The sequence below is a fragment of the Diceros bicornis genome, chromosome 34 (assembly GCF_020826845.1).
Source record: "Diceros bicornis minor isolate mBicDic1 chromosome 34, mDicBic1.mat.cur, whole genome shotgun sequence".
In the NCBI taxonomy this organism is placed as follows: domain Eukaryota; kingdom Metazoa; phylum Chordata; class Mammalia; order Perissodactyla; family Rhinocerotidae; genus Diceros; species Diceros bicornis.
Genome location: NC_080773.1, coordinates 28837657 through 28865617, shown reverse-complemented (window position 1 = coordinate 28865617; position 27961 = coordinate 28837657). Strand labels below are relative to the sequence as shown.

At 39.6% G+C, this 27961-nt stretch overlaps 1 pseudogene; it reads left to right on the top strand.

The window, feature by feature from the left end:
* Window positions 1–18109: 18109 nt before the first annotated feature.
* Window positions 18110–19134, top strand: LOC131397901 (vomeronasal type-1 receptor 4-like; annotated as a pseudogene).
* The last annotated feature ends 8827 nt before the right edge of the window (window positions 19135–27961 follow it).

The following is a 27961-nucleotide window of genomic DNA, read 5'->3' as shown; positions in this document are numbered from 1 at the left end:
GAAGTTTCACCAGACATACCTTTCACTAATCCTTTGAGAAATCTGTCTGTGAGGGGAGCCTCAGCATCTTTGAAGAGCACCTTGGTTGTTCTTCTCTCTAGAACAGATCTTGCTTGCAGTGGAAACTGCTGCCGCTGCACTGGGAACCCTAAATACAATGGGAGTAATTCAATCCAGGAGTGGCAGGAGCCACGTGGCGGCACTCATTTCACTGTTAATGTGCATGTGGGTGGTTTTCAGTTTGTGACTATTAGGAATAATGCTAGTGTGTAAATTCGAGAATACATTTTGATGACACATTTAAAAATTTCTGCTTGCTATAGAGTGGAGGAATTGTTGGGTCATAAGCTCACATCTTTTCAGCTTTAGGAGACAGTGTCAAATAGGTTTGGGAAATGGTTGCACCAATTTTTCCACTCACTAGCAGCATAGGAGATTCTTGGTTTACTTTGTCAACACTTGTAATTTTATTTCATTTTCATTTTAGCCTGCTGGTTGGTGTGTCATGGTACCAAGTAGTGATTTTATTTCCATTTCTCTGATTACTGAGGTACTTGGGCATAGTTCCACATGTGTATTAGACATTGGGCACCTCTTTTTGAAGCCTATGCTAGTTTATTTTGTCCATTTTTCCTATTCTATTGTCTGTCTTCTTTTTCTTGTTGATATGTAGGTGGTCTCTATACTGACTGTATGTTATTCTTTTCTTGATATTCTGTCTCCCTCCATCCCTATATTTTGTGGGTGTGTATCTGTTGGTGAAAAGAAGTTATTAATTTTAATTTAACTGATTTGACATTTCCCTGTTGCATATAATGATTATTGTTCTGTTTAAGAAATATTTTGAAATTCTAGTACCATAGAAAGGTTCTCATTTGTTTATTATAAAATATTTCTTAGCTTTAAAATTTAGGTCAGCAAACTTTTCAGAATTTATTCCTTGTATGTGTGTGTAGCAAATTATGTATTTTTTCCATTAAACTAATACATTTCAATTTATTCTGAAACTGGGACATTATTCTTTCTTTCCATTTGCTCTGAGCTCTCATTGCTCATGTAGGTTAAAATCTCCTCTCGCTTGGATCTGTCTTTCATGTGAAGTTTCCCGGTAAGCCTGTGTCTCTTCCTGCCTCCTTCAATCTTTAACAACCCCACAGCACCACACAACCAAGGCAAGACTTCATATCCAAAATCTTCAAAGGGGGGCCAGCCGGATGGTATAGCAGTTGTGTTTGCATGCTCCGCTTCGGTGGCCCAGGGTTTGCCCATTTGGATCCTGAGCACGGACATAAGCACTGATCATCAAGCCATGCTGAAGCAGTGTCCCACATAGAGCAACTAGAAGGACAACTCTGACATGCAACTATCTACTGGGGCTTTGGGGACAAAAAAAGAAAAAAAGGAGGAAGGTTGGCAAGAGTTGTTAGCTCAGGGTCAATCTTCCTCAAAAAAAAAAAATAAAATGAAAGTGTCATATTAAAAAAAAGAAATCTTCAAAGGATCATTTTATAAAATCAATTATGCCCAAATTTTAAAGGGAAAGGTGAATCCTATTGGGAGACAATTCTCCATTTGCCTCTCAATTTTTTTTTCACATCTTGTATCAACTTCTGTTCTGGGCTCCCTTGCACAGATTTTTGTATAATAGCCTTGGAAGACGGCAGTAATGTCTGTATTGGGAGCAAGTACAGCTTAATTATCTGACCAATATAGTAGAGATACGACTTCCTCTGAGCATTTGTACTTATAATGCACCTGAAAGAACTGGGGTTGCTTAAGCTTAATATTGTCCAGCTGTGACAGAAACCTACTATGTGCAGCATCTATCTGGATCTCTTTGCAGGGCCCCCATGGAGTGTGTGGGAGCCAGGGCAACAGATGTGAAATTGAAGCTCTTGCTGCCTGTTGTGCCATGAACAACAATGTCTTTTATCTCAGTCCCAGGAGCCTTATCTCGTGAGCCAGCAAATGTGAAACTGGAAAGCTGACTTGTTAATTTGCAAATTGTGTAAAATCTTACACACTTTATATTTCTTGGCAGTCTTGGCAATGAGGATGGGATAGTGACTGAGCCTTACAACCAATAGCTTTCGTGCATTGTCATAGTATTGGAGGGAAGCTAACTTGATGAGGTAGTTGGGGCCTATCTCAGTCTGTTAGGGCTGATATAACAAAATTTTGCAGACTGGGTGGCTTATGAATAACAAGTTATATCTTCCGGTTCTGGAAGGTGGAAGTCTGAGATCAGGGTGCCAGCATGGTCAGGTGAGGGCTCTCTTCTGGGTTGTAGACTTCTTAGTGCATCTTCACAAGGTGGAAGGAGGTAAGGGAGCTCTCTCAGGTCTCTGTACAAAGGGGACAAATCCCATCTATGAGGGCTCTTCCCTCATGACCTCCTAGTCACTTCACAAGGCTCCACCTCCTAGAACCATCACCTTGGGGATTAGGTTTCAATATATGAATTTTGAAGGGACACAAACAGACCTACAGCAGGAGCTTTTGGAAAAATTCAACATCTTGTTGTTTTTACCTCAGAATATAATAGGAATTGTTGTGTTGTATGCTTGTACTTTTCCATCCTGTAAGTACCAGAGGGGATTATCCCAATAAGGGTGAGATGTTGGTAGAGAAGTGTTAGTGAGAGAAACTACACTTTCATTTGTCACCAGAGGGTGGGTAAGGATTAAGATCAAGCACCACTAACCTCTGATGTACAAACTTTCTTTATGTAAATTATATTCTCTTTGTGGGCAAGTTAGAAGCCTCCGTCTCAATAGTCCTGTCTAAGGTGTCATCACTTCTCTGCCAGTAGTAGTGGCTGAGAAAACCTGACCAAATTCAGAGTCCTGTTTTCCAGTGAAAGTTTATTGGGCCTCCATGGGCAGATTTACAATCCTCAACCTCTGCAGCACAGAAGGAAAACTCTTGTCTCTTTGGCACCTCATCATCTAAAAAGAAACCCAGACATTACTAGACTCCTTGGGTATGGGAGATAGTACAAGACTCTGTGATTCATAATTTTGTCATTGAAAGTCTCCAGCAAAGCATGGCAGCCTCCACCTGGAAGACCCCTTTGGTGTATGAAGGTGGGGCCACCCCATAACAACAAACAGGTATACTTTTTTTGAAAGCAGTAATTAGCTTTGTTGTGAGCTCTCCTCCAAACTGCAGCCTGACTCTTAGAAACCTTGTGACTCTTCAGCTTGTTAAATAATAAAAATTCAACTGAGTAAATTTAATGATCAAATTGGCTTTATTCAATGATTCATGAATCTGGGAGCATCCCACCTAGAAAGCAGAAAGGAGCTCCAAAGTGCTACAGAAAAGGAAATGTTTTTAAAGGCAAAGAGGAACTGGAAATGGAATTATGAGCAAAGAATTCGTTGTTTGAGGCAAGGTGACCCTCTTAAGGGGAATGGGAGGGGTCTATCAGGTAGATTACCACACTATGGCTGCCCAGGTAACTCCAGGTTGACTGGTCAAATGTTACATTCTAAGGGAGATTGAAACTGAAATTAGGTTAGGTATTAAGTCTTGGTTTGCTGACGTGGGGATTAGCACAATTGACTTGATTTTGAGCCTGCTGTCTCCTTTTTAACAATTCCTGCCTTTCGATTAGACTCTCACCTTAACTGAGGGATGTGATCAAAATTTAATGTATTAGCACCACTCTCAGCTATTGCTTGGAACTTTTGTTGATCCTTTGTGTGATATACACAGGTTATGAAGGTGTTGTTTAATCCCTGTAATATTTACAGGTCATGGATTCAAGCTCATAGTCTTTAAGTTGGTGATTCTCTTTTCTTCTTTTCTGTTGTTCCAATCTTAGGGAGGTCATTTGCTTGGTGGCTAGCACTGCAAACACGCAGTTAAAGCTTTTGAGAGAATATATTGCACCAGGGAGATTATTATGATTATTTTAAGCAGAATAATTTCCAATGTTTGGATGCACTTCGGACCCATGGTCCCCAAGACACAAACCAATCAAAATCAAATAAGTTGAAGAACGATCTTGCTGAAGGAGTCTCCTTTTTAAGCCTAGTGCCTTGCTCAGTGACCTTAAATAACTGAGTTTCAACTTTCCCAGAAGTGTTAATCCAGGTGCAGCAGATGGTGTTGGCCACGGCACAGTCACCTCCTTGCTCAGCTAAAAGATAATCAAGGTCTTTCTTATTATCAAGAACAACTTTGGCCAGAGAGTCTAAGGATCTTTGTTGGGCAGGAATTGTCTGAGCAGCAGATTCTGCAATAGTCTCAATAGTTAAGGAGAGGTATCTGATTATATTCTCATTGATATTTACTCCTAACCTGGGAAGTATGACCCTGCCAAAGGACGCAAATCCTGAGTCATAAATGCTTCCTCATAGCTCCTTTTTAACTTGACCATGTAGATCCAGGGGAGTCAACCAATGAGGTATATTGGTTCATTTGTGGATAGTTTGGCATACAGTTAGATAATCTAGGAGGTATTGCCCATCAATGCACCAGCTATCTGGGCATTCATAGACCCAAGGAGGATGATAACCACCACAAACAGAGATACACCCTCTTGGGGACAAACCATTCCCAGTAAGGTGGTATAGTCAATAGTTCCAATTGCAAGCATTGCTGTATTTGCCCATTCAATCCAGGGGTCTATTAATTTTTAATTGCATACAGGAAGAAAATATTCTAGTCTGAAATAAAGAGTCATTCTAAATACCTTGCAAAGATGGGTGCTGCTTATGAGACATCTTAGTGAGTGGGGGCAAATATGATCTAGATAATCATGGGAATGTGGCTTTCCAAAGTACAATGATTTCCATAGGTAATTGTGTCTAATTGGGCAAGTGCAGTTACACAGTTATGTGTCACTTAACAACAGGGATACATTCTGAGAAATGCATTGTTAGGTTAATTCATTCCTGTGCCAACATCATAGAGTATACATACAAAAACATAGATGGTATAGCCTACTACACACCTAGGCTGCATGGTATACCCTATTGCTCCTAGGCTACAAACCTGTATAGCATTTTAATGTACAAGATACTGTAAGCAATTGTAACAACATGGTAAGTATTTGTGTGTTTAAAGATATCTAAACGTAGAAAAGGTACAGTTAAATTATGGCATAAAAATCTAAAAATGGTATCCATGTTTAGAGCACTAACCATGAATGGAGCTTGCAGGAATGGAAGTTGCTCTGAGTGAGTCAGTGAGTGAGTGGTGAGTGAATGTGAAGTCCTAGGACATTACTGTACACTACTGTGGACTTTATAAACACTGCATACTTAGGCTATGACTAATTATTTAAAAACTATTTGTCTTATTTAATAATAAATTAAACATACTTTACTATAATTTTTTACTTTATTAAATTTTTATACTTTTTACTCATTTGTAATAACACAGCTTAAAACACCAACACATCGTGCAGCTATACAAAAATATTTTCTTTCTTTATATTCTTATTCTATGAGTTTTTTCAATTTTCATTTTTTCAATTTTTAAAACTTTGTTATTAAAAAATAAGACATAAAAACACACATTAGCATAAGCCTACCCAGAATCAGGGTCATCAATATCACTGTATTCCACCTCCACATCTTATGGCACTGCAAGGTCTTCAGGGGCAATAACACGCATGCAGCTGTCATCTCCTATGATAACAATGCCTTCTTCAGGAATACCTCCTAAATATCCTGCCTGAAGATCTTCTTGAGGAGGTGTCACACTTTTCAGGAATATGTCCATGGTTATGTGCTTGATTTGTTTCTTTTTTTCATCGTAGATTTGCTTGCAAGCAGATAATGCACCATGAATATTCCTCTCTATTAATAAAAACCTTTTGGTTTTGAGGTCCACGTTCTCAAACTTTTTAAAGAGCTTGTTGAGGTCTGCAACTTTCATTGCTAAAAGGTGACAAACTTCACTATTGTAAAATCTTGATTAATCTATTAAAAGAGCACTTAAAACTGGTTCCTGATGTATATGATGCAAACTTCCCCAGGGAGGAAGCTATACAGACGCACAATTTGCAGCCAGTGACTATGTTTCTTGGAAACCTCACCATTTGAAAAACTACCTGCAGCCTAAATGGAAAGAACCTTATCAAGTGCTTTTGACAATTTCCCACACAGCTAAATTACAAGGAATTGACTCTTGGATCCATAGTTCTCACTTGAAAAGGCTACCTATTCTGGAATGGTCATCAGAACACATCTCAGATTTATAATTAAAGTTGAGCAGATGGAGCAAGGATGAGAAGTAGATAACATCAGAGTAGACACTTATTCCCAAGAATCAGAACCAGGCCTTTATCTTTGACATTTCTTTATACCTGTTGCAATGGATGACATTGAACCACTTTGCTCCCTCTTTCCCCACTTTATTGCAATCACAAGACACATCTTGGTTGCCCACGAACTTAAATGATATGGTCCCATATACAACCCTAGTCTTGAAATATGATGATTATTTAGATGAAATGTTTATTATCCCTTGAGAAAGCCCTAATATTCCATTAGCTTTCAGCATTTTCTTCTTGGGATATATATACTACAAGGGACCATTATGGGGAAAAACATTCCAAGAAGTACCACCAAATGCAAAGCTAACCAGCATTGCATATAACACCCAACAGACAGATCACTGTGTTTCTATAAACTGAGATGACTGATTATTACAAAGATTATTGCAAAGACTGGATACAACGGAAGAAATTTGGCAGCTGCTTGCCCTATATGTCAAAACATTCAGTGCACCCATAACCATACTTTTCTAGGTAGAATAAGTTAAAACAAAACAAAAGTCAGCAATGGGTTTCTATCAGAAACTCTAACTCAGATGCAAATTGATGGATTCAATCTCCACCCAAATCCAATATTACAGTAAGGCCAGGAAGGTAATGAGAAGCCTTATGGAATACCCGAACACAATTATACTCAGTAGTCACTACTATCCACTTAACACTAGTTTGGAGAACTCAGCATTTTTGAGCCCAAAACCTTTATCCTATTTGTACTAATGCCATTAACAATGGCAACAACATGTTTGGTGGATTAATCAACATTGGCCTCAAAGAAGAAAATGAGATTTAGGAGCCATAGGGTCAGGGCTAGGAATTCTTGGACAAGCTGAGTTTGCCTATACCAAAGAAAGACAGCCAGCAGAAAAGAATATTCTAACTCAGAAGGGTAAATTAGAAGAGCTATTATTCCAGGAAGAAGGCAAAGGACGGAAATCCCCTTGGGTTGATAACCCAGCATTAAGAAAATGGTTAAACCAAACTGAATGTATTATGACAGATAATGTCCACACTCAACAATGGGAAAGAGCATGTACTTTGGGCCGGCCCCGTGGCTTAGCGGTTAAGTGCGCGCGCTCCGCTGCTGGCGGCCCGGGTTCGGATCCCGGGCGCGCACTGACACACTGCTTCTCCGGCCATGCTGAGGCCGCGTCCCACATACAGCAGCTAGAAGGATGTGCAACTATGACATACAACTATCTACTGGGGCTTTGGAGGAAAAATAAATAAATAAAATCTTTACAAAAAAAAGAAAAAAAAAAAAAAAGAGCATGTACTTTGACCCAGCAAGGTCTAATAGATATCTTAATTCAAATAGAATTTGAGGTATCAATGGGCGATGTCCTTCCCTACTCACTGCAGAAGCCTAAAACATGCATTTATGGAAACTATATAGTCTGCCCAACTGGTGGAAAATTGTTAAAGGGCCCTGTTCTTCATGCAAATGTTATATCACAACATTAGTACCCAAGATAACTGTGGCTCATGCATATGATGCTGTCCAATTAGTAGGAATAGGGACTATTTTGAACTTTACCAGAATCGTGCCCATTGGGGGTAGATGGGTCTTACTTGCTAACCATTCTTACTGGACTGCTATATCTGTACAGATATGTGAGTTTTGACAGGGTGTATGGCTATGCCCTGAACAACAGTGGAATCCAGAATTCACTACCACCTGGTCGATAACAACTAGACCTGCATAATCAAATATATGGTATATGGGAAAAGGGAAATTTTGTTGGGAAGGCATTAAAAACATTTCTGCTGTTCTTTCTGAGCTATACTGTAATCAAAGCACCTTTTATCATAATTGCACTGCTATATGATGTAGTACTGGTTTTGCAAGTTGAATTGATCTGCGTCGTCCCAACAAAACCTGCATTAATGTGGATATAGATGACCAGATGTTTTGGGAAATTAGTTTACATTCACCTCGGGATGTACTTTCCATGGAAACGAACTGGCCCAAAAAATCATTACATCTGGTAACTGAAAACTTAATTCTATTTTAAACCAGTTGGACCAAATATATCATAAGATACATGTAACAGTGGACAAAGGTGGTAAACAAATACTTGAATACAAGCTTACCAAAATGTCTGCAGTGGATTTATAGGTCTCTTCTGTTGAATTTTCAACTCAGCTACCCATTTGACGTTATAAAAACCATATTCATGATTGTAATTGTGATTGCATTAATTATTCTTTTCTTTTGATGTTATGCTAGGTGTTGCAGGAGGCAATGACAGGAAGAAGCCTTGATCATGTAAACTAGGAAGGTAGAAGTGATCCAGGATGTGTTTTAATGAGTGACATGTAAGCTAGGTAAGGAAATGAGAGGTACCACACTGAGTTGGAGAAAAACCAGTGGAACATCTCATTGGTCATGAATGCAAATGTGGGTTGATAATGCCCAAAAGGGGGGATTGTGGACAGATGTTGGGACCATTCTCTCTGGTCTGACAGGCAAATCTAGAGAGCAAACTGCATAGGTTCTAAGTCAATACAATAAAATCCATGCTGTACTGTGAAACAGCCATGCAGGCCATCTTCAGCCTGTGTCAAAATGAGTTTGCAACCCCAGATCCCTTGACTGAAGATGCCAGCTGGAGACATCAGCAACAGGGCAAGATAAAACGTGCCTAGCTCTTACATCTCCAGCTGCCTTTCTTAAGGATTAAGAGAATAATTAATGACCCTGATCCTTGCCTCCCTGCACACATAGATAAAATCAGCATCTTGGAACTTGTTTGATGTATAATCAAGGAAATCTTGTTTATGTCACCTTTAATATGTAATCTAGAGAAAAGCCAGATCTACTCTATCCTTTTATGACCTATGTGAAATCCAGTTGTAGGTTTGTTTCCCTCTTCCGTGAATGTACACTGTTTTGTGAAAGAGATGTAAGCTGCACCCAAACTCACACACTTAGGAGCAGTTTCAAATGATCTTCATCTGTTGAACTGTTTTCCCAGGGTTCAAACTCCTTATGCTTGTTATTGAATAAACTCCATCACTAATGTCACCTAGACTCTTTATTTCAGTTGACGAGTCTTTATATACACAAAACAAGAGAAACAAACATATGCACCTTAGCACACCAACAGTAACCAAGAGTTGTTACTGTGGACTGGCCAAGAAGAGGTCCTGCTTGCACCGCCAGCAATTATCAACCTGGAACTGTGGACTGGGTAAAAGGAATGAAGCTAGAAGACTCCAAAAATGAGGACTGTGAATTGGATTGGGATTCCAAACAAAATGGAATTGCGGACTGGAATGCCAACTAGATAGGGAGCTTGACACAAAGAGAGCAGAGCTCTCAGAACCAGAAGGCACGTACTTAAGTCCCTTAGAAAAGGTGAGAAGGACAGATGTCTCAAAAAGGGTTCACAGATACCATATATTTGTTTCTCTTTGTCCCTGAATACCATAAGAAGTTTGCTTATAAGCCTGTGGCTGCCACCAAATCTGTTAAATAACAAAAATTCACCTGAGTAAACTTGAAAGATCTAATTGGCTTTATTAAATGATTGATGAATCGGGCAGCATCCCATCTAGTAAGCAGAGAGGAGCTCCAAGGAGCTGTACAAAATGGAAGGCTTTTATAGGCAGAATAGGGAAGGGATAAGGACAGAGGAGATTACCTTGTCTTCCTTTGGGGGCTGGAAGGGGTCCTTGTGCTAGATTATCTCACTGGTGCTGACCAGAAAATTCCAGACTGACCAGTTAAGTGCTTAGGTGGAGAATCAGCACTAACCCTGCCTCTCATCTCTGCGAGGCATCTTTAGGCCAGTAACATCTGCAGAGAACAAAAAAATCCACTTTTTCCATCACACAAATAAGCCCATGTGCACAGAGTCTGCTGCACTTTACCCCACCTGCCCTGACTGGCCCTCCCACACTAGTTCTTGCACAGATGGTGCCTGTTGAAGTACCCCACCTCAGAATATGCTCTTGCAACTGTAAATCCTGCATTGCATCATGAGGTCTTCAGACCTTCACTAATAGCAGCCCCCTCCCACCCCACATGAATCACACATCCAGGTTCCCTTCTCTTTCCTACCATATTGCTAAATGCCAAGAACCAAGAGTATTTGTGTTGACATGTGATGAAAGTATGCAGGGCTCAGGTGTGCTGTGCGTCTTTCTCTTCCTTAGTGCTGCTGAAAGAAGGGTCTGAGGAGAGCAGCTGCAGCACCACCAAGGACTGCTTAAAAGTGAAAATTCATGGGTCTCACCACAAACCTCTTGAACCATGATTTCTACAAGCGGCATATCTCAAAGGATCTGCTTCAACAGAATCCTAAGATGAATCACATGCTCATTACAATTTGAGAAGTAATGTTTAGCTAAATGGTCCTCAATACTGGTTTCCCATTTAGGATCACCTGAAAAGTTTCAAGAAACACTATCACTTACGCTCTCCCATCTCCCCCACTTCCATTCTGTCACTTGTTAAACTTTCGGGACACATTTCTGACAGTGGAGCCCAAGCTCTGGCCCATGGGCAAGTAACAGGGGTCTACTCTGCATGGGTTTTGTAGAGGGTTGTCAGTGCAATCACATCACTAATGCTGTAGCAGGATTTGGGATGTTTCTAGGAGGGAAATGTCCCTGAAGACAGGGAGGAGATCTTCATATCTGAGCTATTTGTCCTTGAATCTCTCCTGTGGCAAAGGACAGGGAAGGGCAGCCTTCTCTGCATTTCAAGGCCCATCTGCCAGTGGGTCTGAAGATAGCAAAGGAAGGTGTATTTGTTTCCTGGGGCTGCCAGAACAAAGACCATGAACTGAAGGACTTAAACAACAGAAATTTTGTGTTTCACATTTCTGGAATCCAGAAGTGCTGGATGAAATTGTCAGTGGGATCATGCTCCCAATGAAGATGCTAGAGGAGAATCTGTTCCAGGCCACTCTCCTGGCTTCTAGTATCATGGTTTGTGTCAGCATAACTCCAGTCTTCTCATGGCATTCTCCCTGTGTACATGTCTTTCTCCAAATGTTCCCTTTTTATAAGGACATCAGTCATTTGCATTAAGGGTGTACCCTACTCCAGGATGATCTCATTTTAACTAATTATATCTGTAATGACTCTATTTCCAAATAAGAACACATTCTGAGGTACTGGGAGTTAAGACTTCAACAAATTCATTTTGAGGAACCACAATCCATCCATAACAGAAGAGATATGTTGATGCTTTAAAAAAGGCATATTCAGAAAATATGGTTTTTCAAGATAATGAGAAAGAGGCCTAGAGAAGAGAAGAAAAAAGAAGGGAAGGGAAAACATCCTTCTCTGACAAATACTGAGTATCAGGTGATATTCTATGTCCTCTCTTCCTGCCGAAACGCTATGTTTTTATAACTTGAAAACCTTTCCTTCTCTACCTCTGAGATACTGAGCCAAGAACAGAATGTGTTAGTTGTGTGTAGGTATGTTTGTGCGTGCATAGTACAATTTCAGATACAGTCTCAATCTGGTTAAGAAGTAGGATATACCTCAGTGATGAAAATAGTTACATCTGGAGATGAAAATAATATTGGTCATGAGTAATTAATGAAGACTTTGATTTTACTTTGTTGTTTAAATAGTTTACTCTTAAATTTGTTCCCATGTATATTAATTAAATTTTACCAACATGACAAATTACCACCACTTTAGCAGCCTAACAATACACATTTTGTTTTCTTATATTTTTTATGCTGGAAATCTGGGGAACTTGGCTGAGTGTTCTGTAGAGAGGGTCACAAGCCTACATCGGCCAGCCTGGGCTCTATACTCAAACTCTGAGGGAGAAATCACTTCCAGGATCTTAAATTCTTGACAAGATTCGTTTGCTTCTTACAGTTTCCTCATGTGCCCATCTATATCCTGTCTTCACAGCCAGTAAGAGTGTGTTAAATCCCTCATCATGTTTCAAATCTTTGACCTCTTGTACCCCATCTCTCTGCTTTCTCCTTTTTTTTGTTTTTGTTTTTTTTTGTGAGGAAGATCAGCCCTGAGCTAACATCCATGCTAATCCTCCTCATTTTGCTGAGGAAGACCGGCTCTGAGCTAACATCTATTACCAATCCTCCTCCTTTTTTTTCCCCAAAGCCCCAGTAGATAGTTGTATGTCACAGCTGCACATCCTTCTAGTTGCTGTATGTGGGATGTGGCCTCAGCGTGGCAGGAGAAGCGGTGCGTCGGCGCGCGCCCAAGATCCGAACCCGGGCCACCAGTAGCGGAGAGCCCACACTTAATCGCTAAGCCGTGGGGCCGGCACTCTGCCTTCTCCTTCTGCTTGAGGTCCTCTTATAATACGTTGGGTCCAACAGATAATTGAGGACAACCTGCCTATTTTAAGTTAGCTGGTTAGTAACGTTGATTTTAACTGCTGAATTCCTTTACCATGTGACATAACATTATCAGCTGGGTTATGTCACACTCATGGTTGGAAATTTGCCTATAGCATTATAAGACCAATAAATTTGTCCCAATAAAAAATATTTTTAAACTAACAATATATCTACAAAACTATTACCATTTCTTTTATGAAAGAAGCAAAGGGGAATATGTCCTTAAAATCTTAGTTGTCTTATTATGTCTTTTTTTTTTATGGTAAAGCTTACAAATATAAGCTTGTAAGAGCATGCAAATGTTAAAATAAAGTGTAGTACTAGAAATTGCACCATAAAGAAAGATATTTTCATCATGTCACTCTTGACACATAAAAATTCTGTTGGTGCTAAAGATTTCCAAGATGTAAGTGGGCCTTTTAAAGGGATGGTAAGACACTCTTTTCCAACACTGAACTCTGGATACTAGTAAATAGCCTCTCTTGTTAGACCTGCTGTGTCTGGTCCTGTACATGGTACTGGGAAATAAAAGAGAAAATACTGTTGAATGTTGTTCACCTGAAATTTTAGCTTCTCTCCTCCACTGTAGATTCAATTAAAGGGGAACTCAGGAAAATTTTGTGTAAAAAAGATTTTGCCTCTGAGGTGAAAGTAGAAACCATAGGAAATGAAAACAAGTTATCAAAGAGATATCTGCAATCTCGTGTTCATTGAGGTATTGTTTACAATAGCCAAGATATGGAAATAATCTAAAGGTGTGTCCATAGATGAATGGATAAAGAAGATGTGATATGTAGATATATATAAAAATATAATGGAATATTATTCAGTCATGAGAAAGAAGGAAATCCTGCCACTTTTGACAACATGGATGGACCTTGAGGACATTACACTAAGTGAGATAACTCAGACAGGGAAAGACAAATACTGTATGATCTCAATCATATGTGGAACATAAAAAATCCAAACTCATAAAATCAGAGTAAAATTGTGGTTGCCAGGGGTGGGGTTTAGCAGAATAGGAGAGCTATTTTAAGGGTACAAACTTGCAACTAGTAAACAAATAAGTCCTGGAGATCTAATACACAGTATAGTAAATATATACAACATCTTTGTATTATAGTTATCAAATTTGCTAAGAGTGTAGATGTTAACTGTTCCAACCACAAAAACGTAATGATAAGTAGGTGATGTGTAGAGGTGCTACTGCTACAATGGTAATCATATTACAAGATATAAAAGAATCAAATCAACATGATGTACACTTTGAATTTACAAAATATTATATGTCAAATACATTTCAATAAAAAAGCAACCATACATGACTGTTGTGATTTGATCACAAATGAGGGAATAGATGAATGAGAGAATCAATTAGTGGCCTCCATTCTACCCTCTGCCACCTCCATCTCCCCTAGACCCCTCCATCCTCTCACTCTACCTCTGTTCCTCTGCTACATTCTTCATCTGTCCACCTGTGACCTTTAGACATCCACTAAAACTCCATGTGCTCTCACCTCCATCCAAGCCCTTTGCCTTCAATATTACACTCTCTACCTCCATCTCGTGACTTTTGTCACCTTGAACCCTCTGTGACCACTATTCTAGGGACCTTAGTCTAACCCTCCTCAGCCTTCACCACCTCTGCAAAGTCCCTCAGCCACACCCTTCTTCCTCTTATCTTCTATCTACATCCAATTCCAGAATCTCTTCCCATGCCCTCTGAATCCTATGCCCATGCACTCTCATTTGTCCTAGCCCTCAACTCCCAGGCATCATCATCGCTCCGGGAACCCAATCTCCATTTTGCACCCATTACACCCAACTCTGTAATCCCTGACCCTTTCTCCTGGGTTCTTTGGCTCACTAAACCCTCTGTCCTCTCCAGCTGTCTCACTGTCCTCTGCCCATTTGGCCTTCTTGTCCATGTCCCTAGATTCGCCATCTCCTTTTCCTACATTCTATCCAACTTGGATTGTTATTCTCTACCCAGATCTGCCTACCCCATTTGAATTCACCTTCTCCCCACACCATGTTTTGTAAACCCACCAGTAACTGGCCTTTCCTCACTTTTACCCCTTAACTTCCCATCCCCATTAGCACTTCTGTTCTTGGGACCCTCTGCCCTCCCTAGGTCCCTAGATCCCAATATCCCCTCTACCTTCACTTCCCTGCACACTTACTCTTTTATAGCCAACATTCCACTTTAATATTTCACCCTTTGCCTTTTCTCTCTCTGCCCACTTGCTTCCACTGAACTCTCTACAACCCCAAGCCCCCAGGATCTCTGCACTACCATTTATGTTTGATTTGTCCTCTGTCTTATTCATACTCCACTCTATCACATACCCACACACTGTCTCTCCCCCAAACACTCCAAGTTTTCCAGCATGTCTCACCATAAGATATCAATACTCACAGCACATTTGAAGTGCTGTGCATTATAATAAATATTGCCCTTGTGATTGTTGCAGGTTTAGGAAGACTATAAGGGGTAGGAAGGCCGCCCTTTTCAGGTATCCTGAAGTCTGGAGATACCACTATTCTTCTGTATAAGATCATGTTACTGAGATACACACATGCATAGTGACTGTAATTTTATGAAAATGTGTAATCATGATTTTAGGTGTTTGCATTTTTAGTACTTACATATGTGAGAGTGATTTTTCATGTGTTAGATGTGTGTATTAATGTTTCTGAGTATGCAATTGAAATAGTGTGAGCATGGAAGTGACTATGTATGTGTATAATTATGTGGATGTGTGTGGCTTTATGTGTAGTATGTAACTCTCCATGTATGTTTGTGTTTGCATCTGTGTGTAAATGAGGAATTTTTTTCTGTAAGATCATTTGTCCGCTATTATAGCTCTAACAACTGACCTGAAAATTCTGTTTAATAGCATAGTGAACCTGGATCAAAGAGTTGATTTGCGTGTAGGAAAATCAAAAGAATTAAATTCGCCTCATAATTTATATTTGTTTTTTTCTTGAGCCGCCAGAAATATATTTCTTAATTTAAAAATGAGTCATAGTTCCTTACTAAGAATATTGCAAAAAGCTGTAGAGGACTGTGTTGACCATTTGATGGTATTGAATTAAATAAAAAGCATTGGCTTATCTGATAGTTATAATAATGGTCTTGAATCTCCTCGTTAAACAATCTGATAATGGTGTTTTGATTGTGAAGGACTGTTTTAGAAGCTTCTCTTTCTTCTACGAATCTTAGTCTGCTTCTGCTTCCCATCACTAGTGAGGATCAATACTGATAAAGTATAGTTTCCTAACAGTTGACATATTAATTGACATTGAGTTGTGCAAACCAGTGCAATGATATCAAATGTAAATTATTGGCATCATGTTCTTCTTGTTACTTGTATCTCTTTCCAAATCCTTCTCACATATTTTGACTCATTCCAGTTCTCTGAGCGTAATTTAACTTATGGTATAGCTCAGTTACAGGAAATTAGGAGAGAGCTCGCTTTTAAGTAAAGCCTCTCAGAAGCAGAACATTCTGTGAGACAAACATACTCATCATCAGTCCTTCACATGTCAGACCTAAGTATGTCCTGCTCTCCTCCATGTGAGCCCCTGTCTGCCTCTAGGGATCATGAAAAAGTATGAGTCTCTCACAAACACCCTAATAGTCTCTTAAGAGATGCTAGTTAGAAACTTGTAGTTGTTCTTGATAATTAGCACCTGGGAAAATGTTTGCAAAAATATTCTGAGCTCCCAAGCCTGTTACTGCCAATGCTGCTACAGGTGAAATGATAATTGCAGTTCTGAGGGGAGATGAGGTCACAGAATCACAAACTCATATCTCAGGGTCTAGCTACCCCTGTCACACATGTACCGACTACTTTGACAATCAGGCTGAGCCCACCATCCAAGCAGCAGGAAAAATGCGGTGGATTTCCTCTATGTTCACCTGAGAGGTAGGATCTATAAGGGAAGAAGTTGTATCAGGAGTCGGCGTAAGTGAACATATTGGACAAAGGGAATCTTCTGTGTATGAACCTTGTCTAGTAGCAAAGCTACAGAGGGAAGTGGAATAAATCCTGAGGCCTGAGCTGAGATAGTATAGAGAGATGGGGTCCTAGACCTTCCACCAATTCCTGATGTCTCCTTATGTAATCCTCACTGACAGTGAGTGTTGTAGTTTAATCTAAGGGATAATTAAATCTGATTTTTAATGTATTTAAGAACTATCCAGAGTCCATTCACTGTTCAGCCTACTTTACGGGAACCGTAGACATAACTTTCAGGTTTCTAGAGGTGCACCAATAATACCTCCATTCTTGTATTAAAGAGCAGTATAAACCTACAGAAATCATCTGATCCTGTGCAGAAACAGTGTGTCTAATAACAGTTGCTGAAATAGAATTGTTTTCTCTAACATTGGGTGTATAAAGTGCTTAATAGATTTAATAATTGTGTCTCTATTGATTACGGAGAGACTTTTCCCACTTGAAGCTAGGGAGGCAGTATTTGAGAAAAACATGATTTTATAAGTTTCAGACAACAGTTTTAGGCTCAATTATATCTTGTGATATTTCTGCTGTTTTTAAGTACTATATTACCAATCAAAAAATGTATGTCATTTATACATTACACCCGTTTTTGCCTTAACATTGCCTGTTGCATGTGTGTCTTGTATTTTAATATAATTCCCAAAACTTGTCTCAGTGTTAATAATTTTATCTCAGTTATTAATAAATGGGCATATACACGATATGAAATTAGTAATAATTGGTTTCTATTGTACACTGTTCATGAGGCGTCAGTGATTCTGGTCTCATAGTTCCTGAGACTCAGGCCATTGTACCGTGGTTCCTGCGATAAAAGCAAATGAGTCTTTCTGTTGCCATCCTAATGGTGAGGCATTCTTGCATTCATTAAAGCCAACTTGTCCTGGGGAAGGATCCTGCAGTTGTATATTGTAAACAGGGCATCTACATTTTATTAAGATCTCTAAAGCTTTATTCAAAATTTATATTTGCCTATAGAATAAGTCTTCATAAATAAGTGGAAACGTGTTATTACTGAAATTAAAAAATAAAATACCACCAATCTAAATTGAAATGACAAGCTGCAAAACCGAAAGTTAATTTAGATCTGGCTTATTTGAAGAACACAGCTAGTTTTTAGTATATTCTGGATTATATGCAGTATCTTTGTTACTTGCCCAGCCAGGTTCAAATCTCCACTCTGCCCCTAACCAGTAAGTGATTTTAGAGGAAACACTTGATCTCTCTGTGCCTGTGTTGTCTTCATCTTTATAAGGAATGTAATAGTGCCTGCCTCATGGATTTGCAAAAGATAAAGAAGGAGATCACCTTAATAGCAGTGATTCATACATTGCAAGTGTGCTTTAATGGTTATACTTTCAACTCCTGGAAACCTCCAAAGCACAGAAAAACTTTATGTAATTACATCAAAGTAGGAACGGTTAGTAAGTGGAGAATATTGGATTTCAGTTGACATGATCCATGTGGTCCCTGCCTCCTATTCCCCTGCAGGATCTTCTAGCTCAGAAGACAAATATCAGTCTTTGAGAAATGAAGGATGGCTGTTGGAGATTTGGCTGTAGGAATGGTCTTCTTATTACAGACTATATTCGGAATCCTGGGGAATTTCTCTCTTCTTTACCATTATCTCTTCCTTTATTTCACTGGGTCTAGGCTAAGATCCACAGATGTGATTGTCAGGAACCTGATTGTAGCCAACTTATTGGTCTTGTTCTCTAGTGGAATCCCCTATACAATGTCATCTTTCGGGTGGTATCAAGTCTTCACTGATTTTGGATGCAGATTTTTTCCCTATGTTCGAGGAGTGGGCAGAGGTGTTTCCATTGGCACCACCTGCCTTTTGAGTGTGGTCCAGGCCATCATGATCAGCCCCAGGAACTCCAAGTGGGCAGAGCTTAAAGTGAAAACTCTCAAGTGCATTGTCCCCTCAATTTTCATGTGTTGGATCCTCCACATGCTGGTAAGTGTCATTTATCCTATGTTTCTGGCTAGCAATTGGAGCAACAAAAACATCACAAACCAAAAAGCATTCGGATATTGCTCTTCTGTTCGTCATGACAAAACCAGTGACTCATTATATGCAGCATTGCTATCATTCCCTGATGTTTTCTGTTTGGTGCTCATGATCTGGGCCAGCAGCTCCATGGTTTTCACCCTGTTCAGGCACAAGCAGAGGGTCCAACACCTTCATAGGACCAATGTATCCTCCAGATCCTCCCCTGAGTCCAGAGCTACCAAAACCATCCTTCTGCTGGTGAGCACTTTTGTCTATTTTTACACCCTTTCTTCCATCTCTCATGTGTGTTTGTCTCTTTTTAACAATCCCCACCAGTTTCTCTTAAACATCACTTCAGTAATCACTCTGTGCTTCCCAACTGTCAGCCCCTTTCTACTCATGTGCCGTGACTCCATTGTATCTAGGCTCTGCTTTGCCAATATAAGGAATACAAAATACCCTAATCTTATGAGAAATATGTGAATTCTACATATTTGCACAATATTCATTTGGTAATTCACTTGTTATGTTCAAAGTTTTAGGTACAATTATGAGTGGCTGACCAGAGAATGTAAATAGGACATGCTGAGCATCTTTTTCAAAGCGAACAGTAAGTCATAATAGTAATCATAATGAAATACTATATTAGTATCATGTAAATACTTATGTGATTGAAGTTTTACTAATGCTTTCTGTGCAGAAGTTCAGAATTTATGCAATAATACGCACTAGGCTCTGAAACAATCTGGATATTATGGAGATATTTTCAAGTGTATAACTTAATCTATCAGAGGAAACTTCCCAGAAATGAACTAGGCATGGTACTTTAAGAAGAGATACATATATAATTTTCTCCACCTTTACATTCTCAAGCTGATGCAAAGTATTGAGAATTCAACAATTTGAAAAATGAAATAATTGTTTTGACCTAATGGATATCTCTATTGAACATTGTACCACAAAGAGAAAACCATATTTTTAACTCACAAGAGACACTTTTTACAATTGACCTTTTTTCTTTGAAAGTTGTATACTCATTATTTGTTTGTATTTAACCTAGAAATTTCAACATATATTTAAAAGCCAATCACGGTGTTGTTTTATTTAATACTATTAAACCCCACCTTTACAGTTAAGGACATGACAACACTAATCTATTCATCATTCCCACCTTTCTGATTGGTGATATGTATTTTAAAAATTTAAAGACACATGCACGGGTCATAAGTGCATAGCTCAATGAAAGTTCACACAGTGAACACATTTCTGTACTCAGTACCTAGATCAATCAAGAGAATATTGTCAGACCCTCAGAAGCCCCTTTGTGTTCTAGCCCAGTCATTACTCCTCACAGTAACCCCTTCTCTGACATTTAGAAATGCAAGTCACATTAACCTGTTTTGCATTTTATATACTAAAAATAATAGAGTATTAACTCTTTTGTATTTGGCTTTTGTCATTCCTTATGTTGTTTGTGAATTTATTGCTGCATGTTGTTATTGATCATTCATTTGCTTTGCTGTATAGAATTCTATTGTGTGAATATAAAACAATTTAATCATTCCATTGTTTATAGACATATGGGTGGCTTTCAGTTTGAGACTATTAGGAATAGTGTTGATATGTACGTTTAGGTCATGCATTATGACACATAACTTCTGTTGGCTATACATGTAATAATGGAATTGTTGGGTGAGAGTTTTATATCTCTTTAGCTTTATGAGATAGTACCAAACAGGTTTGGGAGACATTTGTACCAATTTCCACACCTATCAGCAGTGTAGGAGATTCTTGGTTTGTCCACATCCTCGTCCACACCTTTAATTTTTTTTTTTTGAAGAATATTGTCCTTGAGGTAACATCTGTTGCTGACCTTCCTCTATTTCATTTTTGCCCCCAAAGCCCCAGTACATAGCTGTATATCCTAGTTGTAGGTCCTTCTAGTCCTCCTATGTGGGATGCCGCCTCAGCATGTTTTGATGAGCAATGAGTAGGTCCATACCCAGGATCCGAACCAGTGAACCCCGGGACAGCCGAAGCGGAATGCATGAACTTAACCACTATAGCACCGGGCCGGCCCCGCTTTTAATTTTCTTTCATTTTTATTTTAGACTTCTGCTTGGTGTGTGATGGTACCAAGCAATGATTTTAGTTGCGTTTCCTTAATTATTATGAGAGCTGAGCATATTTTCAGGTATTTATTAGACATTGAGCAACCGCTTTTTGAAGTGCGTATTAGTTTATTTCGTCCATTTTTTCTATTGTGTTGTCTTTTTCTTTCTTACTTGTAGTAGTTCTATATATCTGCTGGATATGTTTCTTTCTTAGTTCTCTCTCATGCTCTCTCTATCTCTGTCTTTCTGTAAGTGTGTTTCCTTCGATGAAGAGAAGGTCTTAGCCTTAATATAACTGGATATTTCTTCCTTTATAGGTAATGTTTATTAATTTGTTTAAAAGGTATTTCCTATCCTAAAACTACAGAGATGCTCTCCTTTGTTTTATTTTAGAAACTTTACAAAGCTTTAAAATTTAGATCAGCAATCCATCCAGAATTGATTTGTTGTATATGTGTGGATAGCAAATTATATTTATTTCTGATGAGCTAATAAATTTCAATTCATTCAGAATATGTGACATTATTCTTCCTTTCCATTTGCTCTCACCTCTTACTGCTCACCTAGGTTAACATCCTCTCTCCCTTGGATCTGTCTTTCCCGTGAAGTCTCCGGGTCAATCTGTGTCTCTTACTGCCTCCTTCAGTCCTTAACAACCCCCACAGCACCACACAACCAAGGTCAGTCTTGGTATCAAAAATCATCAATGACTCTTTTTATTGAATCAATTATACCCAAATCTTAAAGGGAAAAGTACACCCTATTGGCAGACAATTCTCCATGGGCCTCTTCATTTTCTTTTTCCACATCTTCTATCACCTTCTGTTCCAGACTATCTTTCAAGGATTTTTGTATAACAGCCTTGGAAGATGACTATATTGTCTGTATTGGGGGCAAAGAAAGATTAATTACCTGACCAATATAACAGGATAATACCTTTCTCAGAGGCAAAATTTGGGCAAGTGTACTTATAACCCATATTAAAAGATTTGGGTTTCTTAAGCCTAATACCCTGCAAACACAAACTTACTTTGTATGTGACATCCATCTGGATGTCTTTGCATGGCCCCTGTGGAGTATGTGGAAGGAATGGAAACAGATGTGACTAGGAAGCTCTTGCTGCCGGTTGTGCCGTGAACAAGCTTTCCTGTCTCAGTCCAAGGAATCTCATGTCTTGAACCAGCATCCATGAAACTGGCAGACTAACTCTTTTTTTGTTTGTGTGTGTGTGTGAGGAAGATCAGCCCTGAGATAACCTCATTTGACAATCCTCCTCTTTTTGCTGAGGAAGATTGGCCCTGGGCTAACATCCATGCCCACCTTCCTCTACTTTATATGGGATGCCACCACAGCACGTTGACAAGCGGTACGTCAGTCCCCGCCCAGGATCAGAACCTGCGAACCCCCAGCCGCCAAAGCAGAGGGTGCGAACTAAACTGCTATGCCATCTGTCCGGCCCCTGGCAGACTAACACTTTGGTTTGCAAATGGGGTAAAATCTTGTACTCTTTACACTTCTTAGCAGTTGTGCCAATGAGGATGGGATAGTGACTGAGCCTTACAACAAATATCCTTTGTGCATTGTCATAATATCAGAGGGAAACTATCTTTATGATGTAATTGAGGCTTATCTCAGTGTGTTTGGGCTGATACAACAAAATTCCACAAACTAGGTGGCTTATGAACAGCAATATATATCTCCCAGTTCTGGAGGCTGGAAGTCTGAGATCAGGGTGCCAGCATGGTCAAGTCATCGCCCTTCTGGGTTGTAGACTCCCAGTTGTATCTTCACAAGGTGGAAGGAAGCAAGGCAGCTCTCTAATGTTTTCTTTTAAAAGTCACCAATCCCATTTATGAGGGATCTGCCCTCATGACCTAATCACCTCTCAAAGGCTCCACCTCCTAATACCTTTGCCTTGGGGGTTAGGTTTCAATATATGAATTTTGAGGGGACACAAACAGACCATAGCAGAGTCCTTTGGAAAATTCAACCATCCTGTTTTGTTTCTCCATCAGAATAGAACAGGAAGTATTGTGTTATGTGCTTGTGCTTCCCATCCTGCACGTGCCAGAGGGGATTCTCCTAATCAGGATGAAGTGCAAGTAGAGAAGTGTTGGTGAGACAAACAACCCTTTTTTGTGCCACCATTTGGTGGCCATTTAGGTCAAGCGCCTGTAAACTGTGGCATACTAAGTTTTCATTCTGTAAAAATATTCTCTTTGTTGGTATGTTAGAGGCCTCTGTCTCAGTAGCCCTGTCTAAGACGTTACCACCTCTCTGCCAGTAGGTGTGGCTGAGAAGACCTGACCACATTCAGAATCCCATTTTCCAGTGAAAGTTTATTGGGAGTCTAGGGGCAGATTTACACTCCTCAACCCTTCTGGCAGTGAAGGGAAAACTGTCGTCTCCTTGACTGCTCATCATCTAAAAAGAGGCTCAGATCTTACTGGACTCCTGGAGTATGAGAGAAAGCACAAGTCTCTGTGAGTGATGATTTTGTATTGAGTCTCTGGCAAAAGGGAGGCAGCCTCCACCTAGAAGCCCCCCTTTGCCTATGAACTCAGGGCCACCCTGATGCCACTGACAGGTACACATTTTGGTAGCAGTAATTAACTTGCTAGTGAAGTATTTTCACAACTGAAGCCTGACTCTTAGAAACTTTGTGACTCTTCAGCTTGTTAAATAACAAAAATTCAACCGACTGAATTTGAAGATCTAGGTGGCTTTATTCAACAATTAGTAAAACATGGAGCACTTTATTGAGCAAGCAGAGAGGAGCTCCAAAGGGTACAGAAAAGGAATGGCTTTAAAGGCAGAAAGGGAGTAGCAAACGGTAATTATTAGCAAAGAAAGCATTGTTTCAAGAAGGGTCACCCTCCTAAGGAGAACAGAAGGAGTCTATTGGGCAGATTACCTCACTAGTGCTGACCAGGTAATTCCAGGTTGACGGGTCAAAGATTACATTCCAAGGGAGATTGAAACAACAATTAGATGAGGTATTAAGTCTTGGTTTCCTGACATGGGGCTTAGCAGAAGGGATTCCAATTTGGGTCTGCTGTCTCCTATTTTAACAACTCCTTCCTTTTGATCAGACTTTCAGCTTAACTGAGAGATGTGATAAAATTTTATGGTATTAGTGCCACTCTCAGCTACTACTCACAGCTGTGGTATCTATAAATCATAATGTTTTTGTTTAATCCCTGTGATATTCACAGGTCACAGAATCAGGCTCAGTCTTTAATTGGGTCATTTTCTTTGCTCCTTTTTGGAAGTTCCAGTCTTAGGGAGATCATTTGCTTGGCGGTTAGCCACTGAAATGTGCATTTAAAGATTTTGAGTGAATATAACACACCAGCGAGATCATTAGGAATATTATAAGCAAGATAATTTCCAATGTTTGTAGTATAGTTTGGATCCATGGTCCTCAAGACACAAAGAAATCAAAATCAAATATTTCAAGAAAAGAACATGCTGACACGGGGTCACCTTTTTAAGCCAAAGGGCTTGCTCAGTGATCTTATGTAATAGAGTTTCAACTTCTCCAGAGGTGTCCATCCAGGTGCAGCAGGTGGTGTTGGCCCCAGCACAGACACCTCCTTGCTCAACTAAAAGATAATCAAGGACTATCCTATTATCAAGAACAACTTTGGCCAGAGAGTCTAAGGATCTTTGTTGGGCAGCTATTCACTTAGCAGAGGATTCTGCAGTATTTTCAAGAGTTAAAGAGAAGTTTCCGATTTTATTCTCATTTGCGTTTACTCCTAACAAGGGAAATATGGCCCTGCCAATGGAAGTGAATCCTGAGTTATGAACACCTAACTTGATGATGTAGATAAAGTTGACCAATGAAGTTTCTTAGTTCATTTGTGGAAATTTAGGGGCACAGTTAGATAAATCTAAGAGGCGTTGCCCAGCTATGTGCCCACTATGTAGGCATTCATAGGCCCAAGGGGAATGACAACCACCACAGAAAAAGAGAAACCCTGTAGGGCACCAACCACTCCAATTAAGGTGGTACTGTTAATGCATCCATTTGCAAGCATTTCTTCATTTACCCACTCAAGCTGGGGGTCACTTATGTTTTCAGCACATATGGGAAAAAATCTCCTAGCCTGAAATAAAGAGTCTTTCTGTATACTTTGCAAAAATGAGTGCTACTGAAGATATTTCTTGGTGAGTGAGGGCAGATCTGCTCTAGATAATCATGGGAATGCGAGGTTCCAAATGTACTAAGATTTACATAGGTAATTGTGTCTAACTGGGAAAGTACAGTTATACAGTAGTGCATCACTTAATGATAGGGATACATTCTGAGCAATGCATCAGTAGGTGGTTTATTCATTGTACAAACATCACAGAGTGTACTTACACAAACCTAGATGGTATAGCCTAGCACACTTAGCCTTTATGGTATAGCCTAATACTCCTAGGCTACAAATCTGAATAGCATGTTACTGTAGTGAGTACAGTAGGCAATTGCAACACAATGGTAACTATTTGTGTATCTAAACATAGCCTAACATAGGAAATGTACAGTGTAAATATGCTATAAAAATTTACAAAGGCATGCCTGTATTGGGCACTAACAATGGATGGTGCTTGCAGGAATGGAAGTTGCTGCAGGTAAGTCAGTGAGTGAGTGGTAAGAGAATGTCAGGGCCTAGGACATTACTTGCTCTACTATAGACTTCAGAAACACTGTGCAATTAGTCTAAACTACATTTGCAAAAAGTGTTTTTCTTCCTTCAATAATAAATAAACTTTAGCTTGCTAACTCTTTTACTTTACAAACTTTTCAAATTATTAAACTTTTTGACTCATTTGTAATAGCACTGAGCTTAAAACACAAACACATTGTACAGCTGTGTAAAAATATACTTTTTCTTTATATCTTTATTTCATAAGCTTTTTCTATCTTTAATTTTTGTCCATTTTTTAAACTTTTTCATAAAAACTAAGACACAAAAGCACACATTAGCCTAGACCTACCCAGGGTCAGGATCATCAATATCACTGTGTTCCACCTCCATATCTTGTGTCACTGCAAGCTCTTCAGGGTTAATAACACACATGGAGCTGTCATCTCCTATGATAAAAACGCCTTCTTCTGGAATACTTCCTAAAGGACCTGCTTGAAGCTCTTCTTGAGGAAGTGTCACTCTTTTCAGAAGTATGTCCATGGTGGTTTGATTGGTTTCTTTCTTTTTTCATCATAGATTTTCTTGTAAGCAGGTAATGTGCTATGAACATGTCTCTGTATTAATGAAAACCTTTTGGTGTTGGGTTTCGTGTTCTGAAAATTTTAAAAGAGCTTGTTGAGATCTACAAAGGCTTCTGCTAAACTCTTCACTGTGCATTTTCTTGGAGGGTCTTGTTTTTCTTCTCCTGCAGTTTCCTTTTCTCTTGCTTCTTCTTCAGCTACATGTTCCTGTTACAGTTCAAACAGCTCCTCATCAGTCAGTTCCTCAGGAACCACCTCTAGGAGCCCCTCAATGTCATCCTCATCCACACTCAAGTTAAAGTGGTTTGTTATGTCCACCACGGCCTTGTTGATTTTTGCAACCTCATCAATCTTGACAAATCCTTTGAAGTTGTGGATGCACCTCTTGAGTGTCTTCTTTCGGATGCACTAGGTAATGGGAATTTTTCAGCTCCACTATTATCTTGTGCAACCACAGTCATATTTATGGTCCATCATTGACTGAAACATCATTATGTGGCACATGACTGTAATTGGACAAAGGTAAAAGCAAAGCATAGGATGTCCTGACCTTAAAGGATGAACTCAGTAAGAGACTTCTAAGGCAGGTGGATTGTACTTTGCAGTGACTTTGGGAATAGAAGAGAAAGCGGTTAGGGGGAGGACTGGAGATCTCTCACATCATAGATTGATTGGAATCTTTAATGACAAATCCAGGAACTGAAAGGCTACCTCTCTTAGCAATGGCCTGGAAGATACAAATGAGGGCATTATCACTCTGAGGCCAATACCAGAGTAAAGGAAAGGATGAGAAGACAAAAGCGTTTCATGTTTAGTTAAGGTAAGAAATCTTGATCTGACATTTGGGCATAAGCAGTCTACCTTGATTTCAGCTCCTTCTCGTCCTCGACAATTTGATTCTGAAGTCTGCAGCATCTGAATAGCACCAGATGTCAGTGGAGACTTCTTTCGCATGAGATGCATACCCAAAGCTCAATGCCTTCTAATTTTGTAGTGGTGTCAGTGGTCAGGAGCATTTGGTAAGGTCCCTTTCAATGGTGTTTGAGGACTGTCTTCCTCTGATGATGTGTCCAGAATATCCAGTCGCCATGCTCCCCAGGCTGTGTCCAACAGGATACTTTGAGTTGGTATCTGGGAAGGCTTCTTTAACCTGTTGATGATAGGCTTTTGCATAAGACATTAAAGACATACAGTAGCTTGTCATACTAGCATGGGTAAACAAGGCAACAGCAGAAAGTTGCATACTGATGGACATTGGTCTGGTGGCGACTTTCTCATGTGGAGTCAGCTTATGTTTTCCAAAGAGGTTACTGAGAAGGGTCAGCCAGACCAAAGGCAATATCTTAGGCCAAGGGAGTCTGGTAATTTCAGCAAGTTGAGTGATTTTAACTTTCAGGATCCCATTAGCTCTTTCAACCTTGCCTGATGATTGAGGGTGATAGTGACAGTGATAATTCCAAGAAGTTTGCAAAATTTTTGTGTGGCTTGTATGACTCACCCAGTGAAGTGTGTGCCTTGATCACTGGAGATTGTGGAAGGTACACCCCAATTTGGAATCATGTTGTCCAAGAATTTCTTTTTGCCACTGTGAGGGCATCAGCTTTGCAGCAAAGAAAAGTTTTAACACTTCCTGAAAACAACTAATTCTACAATAACAAAAAGATCCTGATAACTCATACCAGGTGGCAGTTGAATGCAGTCCAGATCCAGGACTTCCAAGGGTCCAGAGGGAGGAGGTCTGTGGCCTTTGGGGACAAAAGGTAGATTTTCCAGGATTATGGACCCGACAGGTTAGGCATTGGTGGTAAACTGCTTTTTCAATTTTATAGAAGTGTCCTCACCAATGTCTATTTATAATTTGAGTCATCTTAATTGCACCAAGGTAGGTGAAGGAATGTAAAAACTAAAAAATGGGTTTTGCCAGGGAACCAGGAAGAACAAAGTGTCCATCTTGGGTTTCCAATAGCCCTGATTG